The following is a 16,185-nucleotide window of genomic DNA, read 5'->3' as shown; positions in this document are numbered from 1 at the left end:
GGACTGACCTCCCAAGTCTTACGACGCCGAGCCAAAGGCGACCTCGATCGAGACCTCTGGCTGGAATGGCACCGTGAATCCCTACGGCGCCGGGAATCTCGATGACACCGATGAGTCTTTGGCGAGGAGGACTTCCTATGATGCTTCTTCTCCTTCCTCTTCGACTTCGCCATGAAGAGTTTAGCCTCTCGCTCTTTTAGGGCCTTGGGATTCATGTGTTGGCATGAATCACATGTTGCGACGTCGTGGTCGGAGCTTAAGCACCATAAACAGTCCGAGTGTGGGTCCGTAACGGACATCTTGCCCCCACACTCCCGACAGGGCTTGAAACCAGACTTCCTCTGAGACATTGTAACTCTCAGATAAAAATCACGCAGCAGAAAAAACACACTAACTTCGAAAGCAACAGTAGCTCCCTCGAAGATAACCGTTTCGAATGCACGGAAAAAAGGGAACTGACGTCGGCGAGGACCTCTTATTGCCTGTATGACGTCAGACGGCGTCGCGTGGGCTAGAGTGACGTCCTCGTCGACGTGCAGAGACTAGGAAGAAGATTTCCGTCGAATGCTGGCGCCATGGGAGTATTCATTAGGTGAGGAATCCACAGGTAGTTGTATCCATCAGAAGTGAGTAGAATATGTGCAAAGATTTTTCCCTCATTGTCGAGGAGGGCAAAGGTTCTATAATTTTTCAGATTGTGCAAACTGCCCTTCCTGTACAGTGGGACGTAAAATTGAATCCCTCCAGGAATTGGCTGTCGTTTGTTCTCAAATCTGAATGATACAGATGGCAGTGAAGAACTACTCAGGTCTGCTTGTTGGATTTAAATATAGAAACTGGAATCCCGCTGGGGCCGGGTGAGGTGTTGCCTGTACTTGCTTCCAAGGCCTTGGCAACCATTGTTACCATGAACGCGAGGTTCCTACCAATAGCCAGAAAAAATAATAATAATAATAATATCAGCATTTTCCAATTGCTCCAGTTCATCAAGATACAATTTGAAAACAAAGGTTATCGAGGTATCAGCACCAATGTTGTTGGTCTCAATTTTTCGGACAGTCCAACAATCTTGGCTGCTCATTCTTTGACATCATCCCATCTCTTACATTTGAAGGTATGTTTTTCCTACCAGCATTTCCGTTTGTAATCGAGTGTAAAGGCTTTCAGTTCTTGCAAACTGACATTATTTCTGGTGTTGGCATTTCTCCTCCTCAGGCGTGTTAATTGTATTTTGCATAGTGCTCATTCCTGCTGTAGACTACTTGTTCGCCTGCCCACAAGAGCACACTAACCATTCTGTTGAAAGGGAATAAATGGTTCACCATACTTAAAAGGCTCCCAGACCACTCAATGGTAATATTGGGGCACTGTCTGGGTGGCCAAGCTGTTGATTAGGCTTTTATTAGAGGGACTAATCCAGCTATCATAAAACCTGATTGAGTGAGTTCCATTTTATTTTGTTTAGTCTTGGCGACTCTTCCTTATCGGAGATACTTTTAAATTTTTTGTTTTGGATGATCCTACTGTTCCCTTTGATAGCTTGGGGAAGATGATCTCTTTTTTCTATTTATTATTTTGGAAAAAAACTATTTGGAAAAGAGGTGGTAAGACCAGGCTATAGTCTAATCGGTTCCCATTCGAACCCACCAACTGTGATAATTTTTGCAGGAATGTCAGAAAGGATGCGACCATTCAAATTGGCTCCTAGCATCCTAAACAGCCTTTGCAAGAAATTATAGCTGAACCTATCATCCTACCATTGGACTTGAAGCAGAACGAAGACCGCAGGAGGGATACCAAACACATTTTTTTCCCTTAGAGGGTCAAAGTTATAAAGAGAGTTATATGTAATATACTTTTTTTTTGGGGGGGGGGGGGGGGGGGGGTTATCAGCCCCCCCTCCCCCCGTAATGCGTGATGGCTCAAGTCAGCTGTTACACACAGATCTAAGAAAAGATTTGCTGAATCACAAGTTAGAGTATCAAGGGTCCGATGTGAGAACCAGATTTAGCTTGCTCTCGTGGTTGCCCAATTAGCTCTTCTAAGAGAGAAGCACATTTGCACAAAGAAGCACCTAATGTGGCATGTCTCTGTAAGGGACATAGGGAAATTTGAGTAAATCTTCAAGATCTTGACTGCTGCAGAGTACTTGAGTAGGTGAGATAACCGACTTGACAGGCTGAGGGTGGGAGATATTTTGTACAGTGAAAATAAACTTGAGTGGGATTAGAGAATGTCCTCGCTTTAGCTGTTTTGAGATCTTTGTAATGCCAAACAGCTATTCTATAGTCAATTTGGGCTTGAGCCATAACTTTCTCTCCTATTGGCTTCCAGTTCTTTGCACTGTCTTTTTGCTGCTCTCATGTGATCTGAGTACCAAGGGGCACAAGTATTTCATGATCGTTTTTTTGGGGCAATAAAATCTAACCGAGAATATCCACAGAATATCATTTACTGTGTTTCAGTATGTTGTCCTCGCTTTTTTGGGCACTGTGAATCATAACAACTGCGAATTAAACTAAATTCAAGTTTTAGGGTAAGTGAAATGCCAAGATAGCTCCTAATTGGCCACACTGCATGATCTGACCAAATCTATGGAAGTGGCAGCCTGGTGGTAATGAGATGTGGGATCCAGAATGTGCCCAGTACTGTGAGTAGGTAAATCAACCAGCTAGAAAAGATCGAATAGTGCCAGATAATCAATTATGTGGGCTACATCAGGGCTGGAGTGCTCGTCAAGATGAAAATTAAGGTTTCCCAAACGGAAGAAATGAGGGACACAGAGCACAAGGTTCTACAAAGTGAACTACAGATTGAGAAATGTTGTCCCCCATACCCCAGACAAACAGTATACAAGTTTATCTATCAGAGGAATATCTGCATCAGGGACAGAGGAGGCAAGAAGGTTACGATGAATAATGGCAATTCTCAGTTATGATTCACAGTGCCCATAAACGCAAGTTTTAGGGTAAGTGAAATGCCAAGATAGCTCCTAATTGGCCACACTGCATGATCTGACCAAATCTTATTAGTCTGGTTGTGGCAGCTCATGGAGTAGTTAATGGGTATGGTGCTCAAAATGTCATACAGTAAGAGAGGGCGCCTCCCTCATCAAGGTTATAGAGCACCGTAATCAACCGAAGAATCAAATATTCCCTTGGGATGTCAACATACCAACTCATCCACTTTCTACATCAATTTCAACACAAGTTCTACTTCAGTGGTTTCAGCACCACACCACTATAGAAGAGAACAAAGATATCTTACACATTAATCCAGTATCAAAAGTACAAGCAAATTAATTCCACCCTTCAAATATAGAAAAATAAAACTGATTATAACATTAAAAGATGCTGATTATGCCATGTATACATCACAGTAAAAACAATACCCACCCCAAATCTGGTGCAACATAAAATAAATACACCACAACACACCAACAATTTGATTTTCGTAAAAAACGGGAGACACAAATAGACCGCCATCCACATATAGCGGTTCAATGGTACGGATCTGTTTTCTTATGCTAGATACATGGTGAGGCATGTAATTAACATTCAATCGCTTCCAGATAACTATACAGATACCGTTTAACTGTAGTGGTGACACATTTTTGATATTTTACTACCTTAGTCAGGAGGGGGGGCGGAAAAACTTGGGCAGAGTGCTGTTCTGGACAACATGAATGGGAAGGACCAACAACAGAAACACATATGGCTGAAAGTTGAACTATGCTGTTTTTAACCCAGCAAGGCTTTGCCCTGAGCACTAACAGTAGAACCCCTGACCTGAGGGCTGAAAGCATACCAACATGTTAAGAGCACCAAGCTACAAATTTGTCCCATCAGGGCTATACAGCCTTTGTTGAAGGACGCCTCACTGCCGAGGTGACATCACAGATCTTGAGAGGGAGATCAAAGGTATGTAAGTGGTGCTGATCACACTTCCTGCATGATGGTGAAGCGTGCTTAGGTTTGGAGTGTAAAGCCCTGCCCTGCTGCTGTGAGACGGTTCTCCGAAGAGACTCAGGAGTTCGGGATACCAGACCATCATTGACCAGTTCAGAGACACTAAGATGACTTGGACCCAGTCAGCCCTGGTCTCCAGAACTCTGTGCAGGAGCAGTATCGGCAGAAAAGAATATAGGAGCCCAGGTTTACAGTGAAAACAAAACACCTCTCTGAGCGAGAGCTGCCTTTAAAACTTCAACATGCATAGGTGCCAACACTGCGCTCTCTCGGTGGCGAACCGATCAATCCAAGGTTCTCCCCAATCCCGAACAGACCTTGCACAATCTCCAGGGGTACATGCCATTTGCGATTCATGAAGCACCAGCAGCTAAATGTGTTTGCCCCGCAGTTTGGAGATTTCACCAGATGCAGTACAACCAAGATGAAGTCATGAGGTTCCCGCCACATCCAGAGGTGCAGGACGTCCCTGTACACGGCCCAGAAGCCCACTCTGTCCTGTCTATTGCAAAACCACATTGAGTGGTGTTGTCCCTGAACACCTGAACCAACCTTCCCTTGATTGACGGGAAGTAGGCTTTCAATACCAAGTGGATGGCCCTCAGGCCATAAGACTGATAGGGAGGTGAGATTCCACCAGCCCTCTAGTCTCCACTGCTCTCAAGTGGTCGCCCTAACCCAGAAGCAAAACGTCATCACCACTGTCAGCTCCAGGTGTGAAAGGGAGATGGGTCTGCTACTGGTTTATCAGCCACCACCGCAGATCATTTGCAGTCTATTTCAAAAGCTGGACCAGGTCAGAGAGATTTCCTTGATACTGCTCCCACTGGGACTTCAGGTCACACTTTAGGGCACCCATGAGGTCTTCAGATCCAGAAGCATCAATCATCGAAATCCAGGATGGAGGTCAAAACATCAGGGTCATACCCCAAATGTCTTGAACTCTCTGCTCCTTTTGGTAGACTTGAAAAACTTCCCTACGCCCAAAATAGCTCAGATGAAAGTGAGCACCTGAGGAGTCAGGTATGACTTTGGTATGTTGATTTTGAACCCTGGCAAATGCAGGAGGTTATTCATTGTCTGGAGATGGGTGCCGACTGCCTGGGGGTAGCCTCCTCAGCAGCCAGATGCCAAGGTAGGGACATTCTGGGACTCGAACTACAAAGATGAGCTGAAACCACCATCACTTTTGTGAACACTCAGGGGCACTGGCACAGATACAAAGAGAAGCAGAGTGAACTGGAAACACTAGTGAAAACCTGTAGGCTACAGATGGGAATGCACCATGCAAGTCCATTGCAACTATCCAGTCTCAAAGGTCCAGGGTAGACAAGACCTGGACAAAGATGAGCATCTTGAATTTTTCTTTCTTCCAAAAGGCATGGAGGGGCACAGATCTGGAATGAACGTAGGCTTCTGTCTTTTTTCGGAACCATAAGGTAGCGGCAGGGATGTGGAATTCCTATAGCCCAACGCCCAGGACACATTGGTTGGAGTCTAGAGCTATACTTTTTTTTTTTTTTTTTTTTTTTTTACTTTGTTCTTGGGACCAGTAGGCCCACCACCCTGCAGCACAAGCCCTTTGGCTGCCAGTTTAGAGTACCACATTACGGATCAGGGAAGGGCACTGTCTACAATAAAGATAACATTTGTGTCCGTATGATAATGCTGATCGAGCCTGTATTTAGCTTGTATATTAGCTGTAAACTCAGACTGCACTACTGATAGTAGTTCCATTATAAAAATAAAAAATAAAAAAATAAAAAGGTACACCATTTGCAAAGTTTAACAATATGATGCTAGGTATAATGCTCTTTTCTTAGATGCAAATATTTGCAGAAGCTTGAAAGCAATAATGACGAGTCTGCATTCAAATCAAAAAGTTCATTAAAAAAAAAAGCAACAAGGAAAAGTTTTGCTAAACTACTGTGAAATTTTAGTTACCATTTCTTTGAAATATATTTTAGTAAATGTGTTGATGCATGCTAGTATTTCCCAAAAATATATCCATATTGGAGAGAAAAAATTTAACCAGTTTTAACAATATTATGGGACACATGAAAATAAACAAGCATTGGCAAAGCCAGGTGGTTCAACCTTGGTTGTCAGCCTTTTTGTTTTGTCAATGTGCGTTTTATTTTGAATTTTTTTGTAAAACTATTGTTGTGGGAGCTGCTGGGCACTCACTTTCATAACAAACACTAGCAGAAAGCAAAAAAGATTTATGGTCTCTAGAAGTGTATATTGCCACTGTAGTTCCTGGCACTGAACAAACCGACTGTGTGCCAATATTCTTCTTGTGAAACAGCACAAGGTAGTCATTCATAATGAAGCCAGCCAATAGACAGAGAATTTTAGTAAAAACAAAACGGTCTAGGCTTATGCAAGGCCTAATTAGGGGGGCCCGGTCCTTAAAGGAAGTCACAAAAGTACACCCATGGTATACATTCTTGCAACAGTGCAGATTTACAGAAGTAGGCCAGGAAATGGAAATTTCTAAGAAAAAGAAAAGAAAAAAAAAGAATAAATAAATTTTAAAAAAAAATGTGAACTGCATATTAGCTCAAGCAAATATGTATGTGTAGATTTGCTCATGCAAAAATCTGTTGAGCATGTTGTACAAGTTCACTTTCCCTTCAAGTCCTTCCCTTCTACGTTGACAGGACTTTGGGGTCCACACTCCAGCGTAGGCTTCAGAGTCAGTCCAGATGTAGATCTATAGGGTCCAGCTGGCATCAGTGGGAGTCGGGGGGCCCAAGAATGGAATGCATTGCCACACAACACTCCTCAGGTAGAGCATGGAGCGGACCCACCCTCAGAGGGAGAAGTGGGGGAAAAGGCGAAGTAAGCTTGGACGACTTCTGTGCTTCTTCGATTTAAATGACTATGTGGACTTCGGAGGCAACTGATCGTAAAGCAGACTCTACACTTTCATACTCACTGGAGGCGTTTGTCTACAAATTTTGGATCTGAGGTTGCCAGCATATATTTCTACAAAGCACCATTGTATTTTTCTAGTTTCTCCCAAGGGGGGATCTAATCATCAGGTTCAACATTAAAATGCAATTTCACCTCAGTGGAGGGTAAGGTACCTAATACACTGAAGGCAGGCTAAAAACCCAGAAATCGACCTCAGGAGAAAAAGGGAGTTATTGCCCCTCACTAGGACCCTTCTCTGTCTGGCAGGCACAGGATAGCAATTATTAAACAAACTGAACTGAATTAGCGTCAAATAGTGACCTTTTGATGTATGCAGAACCTATCACAAAAGTCTGCTTCCTACAGTTAGAAGTACATTTTAGTCATAGATCACTGCAGGATTTACTGTTTGGTAGTCAGAATTTTAACAGACTATGAAATTGGTGCTGTGGTGAGGACAGCATCAGGAGCTTTACAGGGACCGACACTGAGGATCTGGCGCGGGTTGCAGCACCAAGACCAGAATAGCAGCTCAAGTTGAAGTAGGCAGTAACAGACATTTTAGGTACCATAATAGTGTATGAGGGAGGGTCCTTAAAGACATCACTCACCATGGCTTCTATCTATTGGAAAGTGCAACTAAACAAACATCAGCTTGGAAAGGGATTCAATATATGTATGATACCCTCCACCCCCTTCAGAGCAGTGTGCTGATTCTTGTGTTTTTTGGGAGGAAAGCAGCTCCAGGTTAGAGACCAAGTGTAGGGTGTCCCTGTAAGGGATCTAGAACTTCATTTGAGCGCTGCAATAATCAATTTGGCCTCACTCTTGTGGATGGCCTTGCAATGAACTTAGCTGCAAAACTGGGCTGCATGTGATAAGGAACCAGAGGCATTCTGCTTTTGACTGACATCAGATGTTAAGAGCTCAAAGCTGTACGACTCAGGGCTTGACGTCCATGAAAATGAAGAAACTTTGTACACAACACTGAACTCAATGATTAAGATCAGCAGGTCACACTGAGGAGAAGGCACAGAGAATACAACGTGAGATTTACTTGGTTATGCCCTGGTTACATCATTTGAAAGCTGCATTATTCATAAATACAACTTGTAGGAACAATTCTGCAGCCAAAAGCTGAATAATTATCTGCCTCAAACTTGCATGACTGTCACTCATCCCCATCTAATGCTGAGACAACCAACAACCACAGAACTGTGAACACAAATAGAACGTGCTTTGTCCAGCACGCTGTCGACTCAGGGTAGCTTTTCAAAGCTCGCACTGCAACCCCTGCCTGGGGTCAAACACTGCATAATGCACACTAATCAATGAAGTAAAGCCGAAGCAGATGTGATACTGATTAGTAAGCAGGCTCCATCAGCCAGACTGCTACGAATGAGAGGCGATCACAGACAGCAGCAAAGAGGTGGGAACATCAGAAACCTCACGCAGAGTTAGAATAGCAAGGATATCCAACTCCAGTCCAAGAGAGCAGGTTTGCTAATTCTCGATGGGGCTGTCGTCTGCAAATATCACTGTGCCTGTATGGGAACGGTGTGCCTTGGGTGTACTGCTGTTCAGAACTAGCTTCCAAAGGGACTGTGCTGCAGAGACAGCAGTCACTTGACAGAACAGACCAGATACAAGACTGTTGGAGGAATAGAGCATCTGTTGAAGACCAAGATTAGAGGAACCGCGCACTCTGGACAAATTAAAGCATAACAAGGTACAATGTATTAGTTTCGCGATTACTCTGGCCAGCTGTGATTTTCAACATCTTACCTACAGCTCTCAGTTGTGTATAAGCCTCTTGTACACCATACCAGGCACTTAGAATAGATGTAGAACTTGCCCATTGCTTAACATTGGTTGGCTTTATTGGCACTCATAAGTTTTTTATTCGATCTAAAAATTTAATTTTTATCATCCAAGTAGAACTTACCATCTTGGATCAGTAAATAAAAAATAATTCTGAAGGCAGGCATGTACATGCGTAAACTTGTGAATGAATTGTTCTGAAGTGCCCCTTTTGGATGGTCACCCCAAACTTTTTGCTGTCAGATGCGGTTGTTTGACCTGTCAGTGTTCTGAGGCCTACTAACCAGGCCCCAGTACCAATGCTATTTCCCTTAAAGTGTATGTCAAATTGCATAGGCCAATTGGCAATGACCTTACCACCAATGTAAGTACCTAGTAATTGGTACCCAGGCCAAGGTTGGTAAAGGGGGTCACCAGGGATGCAGCACTGATTGTGCCACCCTGAATACACCAAGTAAGAGACTACAGAGCTACCATGTCAGCCCGCATGAGCAGCCTGCGGCTCAAGTGAGACTCTGCCCAGTCCATGTGCAGGCAGAGTTCCTGTTACTTAAAAGAATACGGGTAGTAGCGGTCCAATGTGTGCACTCCCTACAATTTGTCCAGAGTAGGAAACTATTATTAAAATCAAGAACAGTACAAATGAAACAGCACAATGCTGAATAGTAGTGTGTGCGTTACTATCCAAAAACATACATTAGTGCCCACACGGTGAAACCATAAATATGATTCTAGAAATACTGCAGCACTCCCAAGCAGTCCATAATGATAGTCATCCAGGTAAGTTCAGTTGTAGTTGGATCTTATTTATTGTTGATATAGACATCAATGTGGCGAGATGTATATGATTCCACAGCCAACACGCGTTTCGTCGCACTCATGACTTTCAAGTCTTACTGCGTCTAAAAAACATTAATATCATGAAAGCAACACCATGCCCGTAGGTAAGAATACTCCGATGTCTCACTAATGATAAGTATAACTAAAAGGTTAGTAGGAAACCTGTCAATAACTCATGTGGCAAAAACAAGAATTCATCTGGATGAATATCATTATGGACTGCTGAGGTATTTTTAGGATCAGAGTTCCTCTTACTGCCCATGGACAGGTCAGTTTCCCTTAAGGCAGGCCCCTCTAGCCCAGGGGGCAGGGTGCACTGTCCCACGAGTGAGGACATAGGTGCAGGAGCACATATGCCCCCTGTGCTGCCATCTAAAACATGATGCCGGCCCGTGTAACTGGCAGCCTATTGGATAACACAGGCTGGCATCTGACCACTGCTCAGATTTTTAGCTCCTTGAGGCCCAGCCAAATTCCATTGTGTTTGGTATCAAAAACTGTGCTTTTTAACCCTGAACATGATGTCCAGGTGGCACCTCCTTGGCAGGACGTAAGACAAAGGGCCTGAGCAAGAAGGAGATCACACATCCCCCCACCCAGGCTGGCTAGTGAGAAAAGCATCAGGGCGGTGAGCCTCAAAGGTTTCACCTGCATGCGCCCCCCCCCTTCCAGCATAAACGGCGAGGCAGGCAGGAAATTAGCTATGCAGAAGGTGTGCACCCTCACAGGTCTAGCCACACCTTGAGGGTGGGCTAGGATGTCTGCACAGCCAAGGGAAGGTTCTGCCATCTTGGCAGACCCTAAGAATAGTGGATTCTGGGTAGAAAGTACTCCCACAGGAAGTCATCACTGCAGAGGCAGAATAGCCACAGGGACTAGTAGCCCATTGGCCACTATCCCTCACACCCTTAAAACCCCCCCAACCAGGGATTTTAGGGGCTCACCTGGCACCAGAAATTTGATTTTACCTAGAAAAGAAAAAAAAAAAGCACAAAGGCTGCACCAACAACAGGACCTAGCCTCCAGCCCTAGTGCAAAGAAGAGGACAAAGTGACCTAAGGAGACAAGTACTGGAACTGCATCAGTGGACACCGAAACTCCAAGGAACACTCTCCTGACTGGTGGTACCATTCCTCTGTAACCTGCAGGAGTAAAGGTGAGCTGAGATAGTTTCTTTAGGCTCAGACACAGGAAGTTCTATGTGCACAGCAACTTAAGAGTGGGAATGAGGCCTATTTGAAGCCTCTAGTCCCTGCCAAACGGCCACCAGAAGCCTGTGGATCACCTTTGCAGCTACCAAGGTTTGTCTGTCACCTGCCCTGAAACTAACCACCACATGACATTCGCCAACTCCAGGGCACCATCCCAGCATGAAGACCAACATCACCAGTGACTACAGGCAGAAGGATGTAACTTTGGCTGCAGCAGCAAAGGCATCTTTGGTACGATCAGTCCGGTGACTGACAGCTAGGAGCCACCTCTGCACCCAGAGTCACAGGACAAGGTGGCGAAGATGCAAGTGTTGATTCCTGATCAGCCCACCCCCTCCCCCCAAAGGCCTCTAAATCTAAAGGGTAGACTGTGAGTCCACCCCCAAGTCCAGTTTTGCAACGGAGTGCAAAAAGCACCAGCTACTGAGGACCGCTCAGCACCAAGGACAGACAAGTCACCCCTGCAACCGGACTCACTGGGCAAGGTAACAAAAGCATGACTGCTGAATCTTGGTCTGGGTCCCCATAAAACCATAAATTCCCGTGGGTTCGTCGGAACTCACCCTACAAATGCCTGAGTGCACACTGCTATTTACCCCCATTGACTTCAATGGAAGCCCTTTAAATTTGCAAAGTACTTTTATTTTCTAAAGACTTAAAGTTCACAACTAGTTGTACAACAGCTACAAAGTTTGTTTCGGTGTCTAAATTAAGATTAAATCTAATCTATTTTTCTAAATTGGTGTCTGATTTCTGTTGAGTTGTGTCATTTACTTTTTGTCTATGTTGGTAATGTGAGATTCTTTATATACGTTCCTCTAAGTAGCCTGACTGCACTTTGCCACACTACCAGGACTGAGCTAGGGTTTGCCTAGAGTGAATCTGAGGTCCACCACTGGGTATTGCGTGGGTATACCATGGTAAGACTACCTAGTGATACCATATAATACCTTCACCTTGCTACATGAATCAACCCTCCTTTCCATTTTTCCACTTTTTTTGGCTGATGTGCCATTGACAATCTTTTGCTGATGTAGAAACTTGGCACGCAAAAAAAAGCTTTGGTCAAACGATCAAAAAAGAGAAATAAACGGGTTTTGCTGATGCTTGCTAGGCTGGGTGCACAACACTCAGCTCTACATTCCCAGTTTAATAAATTCCCTGTTTTCACCTCTCTAAAGAAGTGATACTTCATTTTCTGCCTGTCTTTTGTGAGAAGAATTACAGGGTCTTTTTTACTCTTGGTAATAAGAATCCCCATTAAGATAGCCCTGAGAAATTACTAAACATTTATTTATTTTTTAACCAGTAGTGCCACGTTTCCAGATACAAAACTTGGGAAAGGATTAACTTCAATTCTAAATATAATTATGGACACAAAGCAATAATCCTTCAGCTGAATGCAGGACTGAGGAGTGGGCACAGCTTGTAAAGGCGCTCAGCTCACACCCTTTTTCTTAGTGTCTAGGAAAATGTAAGTTACTTTCTGTGGTAACTTCAATGTCTGATAAATGAAGCAGAAGCGTGTGCCCTCGTGTTTTGTGAGCGTGTGTAGCTAAAAAGATGGGGAGGTTTGAAGGGTGATTTGAGTGGAACAAAGCAGGCATCAGTTGGGAGTCATCAGTGATGAGATGGATTACTAAAGAGGGACGTTACAATTATAAAAAGAATCTACAACTTCAAAGATTTTCTGCCTGTCTTCTGTCACACTCCTCACTGAGCTAGGATCGAGCTAATTTGTTTCCATTCTGCTGCAGGCAAAGTGGGTCATAGCATGAACACAGTTTCGCAGACATGCTTCGGACTGCCACAGATTTAAAAAAAATAAAAAAAAAGGAAGAGGCAGGAAATGAACCGCCCAGCTTGTGGGACTTGTGTGGTTCTGTTTGAGCTTGGTTTGCTACAGGAAGAAGAACCGGCTACCAGGACTTTGTGTAGTTCTCCCCAGACTAATTTGTGTCCTTTGAGAAACACATCAAGAAACTGTATGGTTTCCTGGCTGCACCATTGGAGCAGGCTGCCCCAATTTTCCTTCAGATGAGAAAACTGACGAATATAATTTACTTTGCAAAACTTTTCCCATTTCACGTTTCGGGCCCGGGAGAGTGCATTGTGTTCAGATCAAGCTTGACAGAAGACCTGAGGCTTTACTGAATGTGGTTAAAACTAAACCGCAGACCCACTCATAGCCACAATACCGCACCTTCATACCGGGTTACTGTGCGTCTCTAAGTTACTGACAATGATAATAGGGTACGAGTAAAACCCTACCTAGAGACAACAGTGAGGACGACTCCTGCCCGCCCCTCGCTTGTGCACCCATCCAGTGCTCTTAACCAGGCCCTAACCTCGCCTAGGGTGTGAGTGGGATGCAGTGCAGCTTGTTAGGGGTCATGGAGAGGAGATGGGGTGATCATGGCGTATGGCTTCTGTACAAGGCCTACCCTACAGACAGACATCTGAAGACCTCTACACATGCTAGGCACCTGCCTGGAGAGACTCGCAAAAACAATGCAAAACTGCTATTTACATCCTCGCACAGAACTATATGTGCGGAATACAACTCGGAAGTATTTTTGCCTTCGCTCTCATAAACCCGAAAAACTGTCTCACCGTAGATTTTTCCCTCGCTCTCATCACACATCAAACAAGTCTATCAACGGCTAACCTCCTCTTGCTCACAAAGACTCAAGCAAATAATCTCCTCAGGGCACCTGAAAGCAGAAGATGAAGCGTCAGTCTCCACACTGGACTTCGGGAGTGTTATTCCAATACTACTACAAGGCCAGGCTCTGCAATAGCACAAGAAACGTTCAACCACGTCATCCTCATCCTTCCTAGCTACCCCTCACATCGAGGATAAAGTACCAATGACGCTGCTTCTCCTGCTGGGTGCTACAGCAGACGCTGCTTACTATCAGGACTGCGGCCTCCGAGCATCATTTCAGTGGAGCACAAACCACTACCTTACTACAGTTCTCAGCCCCTTCGGAGGGCAGGACCCTCTCCCTCTGCGGGGGCTTCGGATGCCATGGGTCAGAGGCTCACTGCCGGGACAGAGGGAGGCCTGTGCGGACTGCTCCGGCCCTGGCCTACCTCCGGGGTAGAAGCAGCGGCTGCCAGCTCAGTCTGGCCGGGAGACCGCTGCGTCTAACAGCCCCAGCCACCTCCGGCTTCGCCCAGGCTAGGTCTACATCAAGGTACAGAACTCAATGCTCTTTGTAGCAGAACTAGTTGCACAGAGCATTTCTTACTTCAATCAGTCCTCCGTCGCTTTGTACTGACTACTTCCAGCCAACTCTGAATGGATTATCAACCCTGTAACAACACGGACTCCGTATACAAATCACTTTCACACACCGACTGCATCTTCACTAGGCCCTCCGAGATAACACAATTAAACCCTCACTCAGCAAGGGCATATTCACAAGGCACCCCCAAGACAACACAATCACATCGAGGGCGTCTTCTCACTAGGCCACCCCCAAACGAACTTAATCAGACCCTCACATACTGAAGACATCTTCACTAGCCAGAGACAAGGCATATGGAACATCACACTCCGAGGACGTCTTCACTAGATCACACCAAGACTAGCCCTGAAGATGCAACAGTGCCTGGTGCTGCAATGGAACCCAAATGAGTAATCTCATGGCATGTAACAGCTTGACAATGGACATACTTCAAACTCAGCCTGCCGACTGTCGGCGAGAGAACAAGGTACCAATACAGACGTAGAATGACCCAAAGAGGAAAACAACATGTCTAAAATTAGTGTCTAAACTGTAAGTGTACCGAGTAAGAGAGACCGAGGTCTCTCCGCAAAGCGAGAGATGCTGCTTCTTAACCCACTGGCTTTCCAGAAGCAAAGCCTTCTCGGGCCACCCAGCTCCTTTCAACTGCGCCCGCTATTCCGACGTGGCCATAGGGGTATTCAAGCTATGTCACTCCGCCCTGTCCACCTCACTCTCAAGTCATTACCGCCCCTCTCGCGCTTTCGGTGGGGCCCAGGTGCTCAAGAGGAGTGGAGGCACCCATAAAAACCTCTGGGTAGTTCTAGCGGAGGGCACACTTTCATACTTTGCTGCGGGTGCACCTGCTTCCGGAGTTTTTCCTAAGTTAGTCAAACAGGCCAGGGTGCCGAGTCACGGCGCCAGAATGGTACCAAATGAGGAAGCTCCCAAGGCAGGCTCCGCCCCTGCTTCCCGGCTTCCAGTAACATGCTGAAGCACACACTACGTTTCACTTTCACTACAAAGCGCCAGCAGAAGAGATCGTCTGCCAGACTTTGCTTCAATGCGATAGACAGCTGGATCCCTGATGTTTCTAAACCCTCCGAGATACTGACATGAAGAGAAGAGGGGCTGCCGCAACCATGAGATCTGGAGAGCTGGACAGATACCCTCGTTCACCCGTGTGCTGCATGAGCAAAATCACCAACTCCCCTCTTCCAGACATTTAAGCAAGCACGGACACACGAGGAAGGACAGGCGTAGGAAATGGTTTTTGACATAATATCCAACAGGGTAGTTATGTCTGGCCCAAAGAGGTCTCTTTGCTAAGTTAATTTCTTCAAAGAAAAAAAAAAAAAGAAAAACGAACCCATGGTACCGTATTGGGAAAAAAAAAAAAAAAAAAAAAAAAAAAGAAGGTTCACGACATACTGCTTTTAATAAGCCTAGACGGACAGAAGTGTGGCCCGGCCGATTGCAAAGAACGCGCAGACCTAAGATCCTTCGCGCTCGGTGTACGAGACTCGGGACAGGATGACAAAGGCGCACCAGGAAACAGCCGGGGGACCCGAGGGGACAGGAGCACATGATCACCCAGATATATGTTCTGGTGCTCGCAGCTTGGTGCCAGTCTCCCAAGACAATAAAGCAAGGGTGTGGCTTTCATTTGTGATATTCAAGTTAAGCGGCAACTTACTGAAACCTACGAGTTCCAGAAACACCCCTCCGTTTCTTATACCACCAAGCAGCTATGCACGAACAGATGAACTTGTGGTTACATATTTACCCGACGATGTCTGCACAGCTGTCAGCGGGCTTGTCACTTGCAAAGTACGTAATGCTTGTACCCGACCCGTGACAGATCAGATCCCTCACAAGAAGGGGGTGCGTATTTCCGCGATGAGATGTGTTAAAAGCGATGAAAGACAGCCCTCTCCATCCTACATTGCTAAAGAGGGGGTATCTTCCCGAATGAAGGGGAGAGTCATCCACCTCCAAAGTCTGCTGACGGTCTCAATGAAACGCTCTGGCTATGAATGCGTGCGCTATACTGAGCCTTAGGTTTTTAACACCCGCACCTTGAACCTTACTCAGTGTATAGGGAGTACCACAGGTCCCTCGTCTAGTGCCTCACCTGTATAAATATGGGTGAGCTGTGCGAAGTGCCACCGCTTGTACTAAGTGGTGATTCTA

At 45.4% G+C, this 16,185-nt stretch overlaps 1 protein-coding gene across 2 annotated transcripts in view; it reads right to left on the bottom strand.

Annotated features, from left to right (window-relative positions):
- The window catches only part of UBA1 (ubiquitin like modifier activating enzyme 1), a 293,145-nt gene that overhangs the window by 255,587 nt on the left and 21,373 nt on the right, over nt 1-16,185 (bottom strand). The window lies entirely within an intron of this gene.

The sequence above is a fragment of the Pleurodeles waltl genome, chromosome 10, assembly GCF_031143425.1.
Source record: "Pleurodeles waltl isolate 20211129_DDA chromosome 10, aPleWal1.hap1.20221129, whole genome shotgun sequence".
In the NCBI taxonomy this organism is placed as follows: domain Eukaryota; kingdom Metazoa; phylum Chordata; class Amphibia; order Caudata; family Salamandridae; genus Pleurodeles; species Pleurodeles waltl.
The sequence above is the reverse complement of the archived record's forward strand: the minus strand, read 5'-3'. Positions and strand labels throughout refer to the sequence as shown.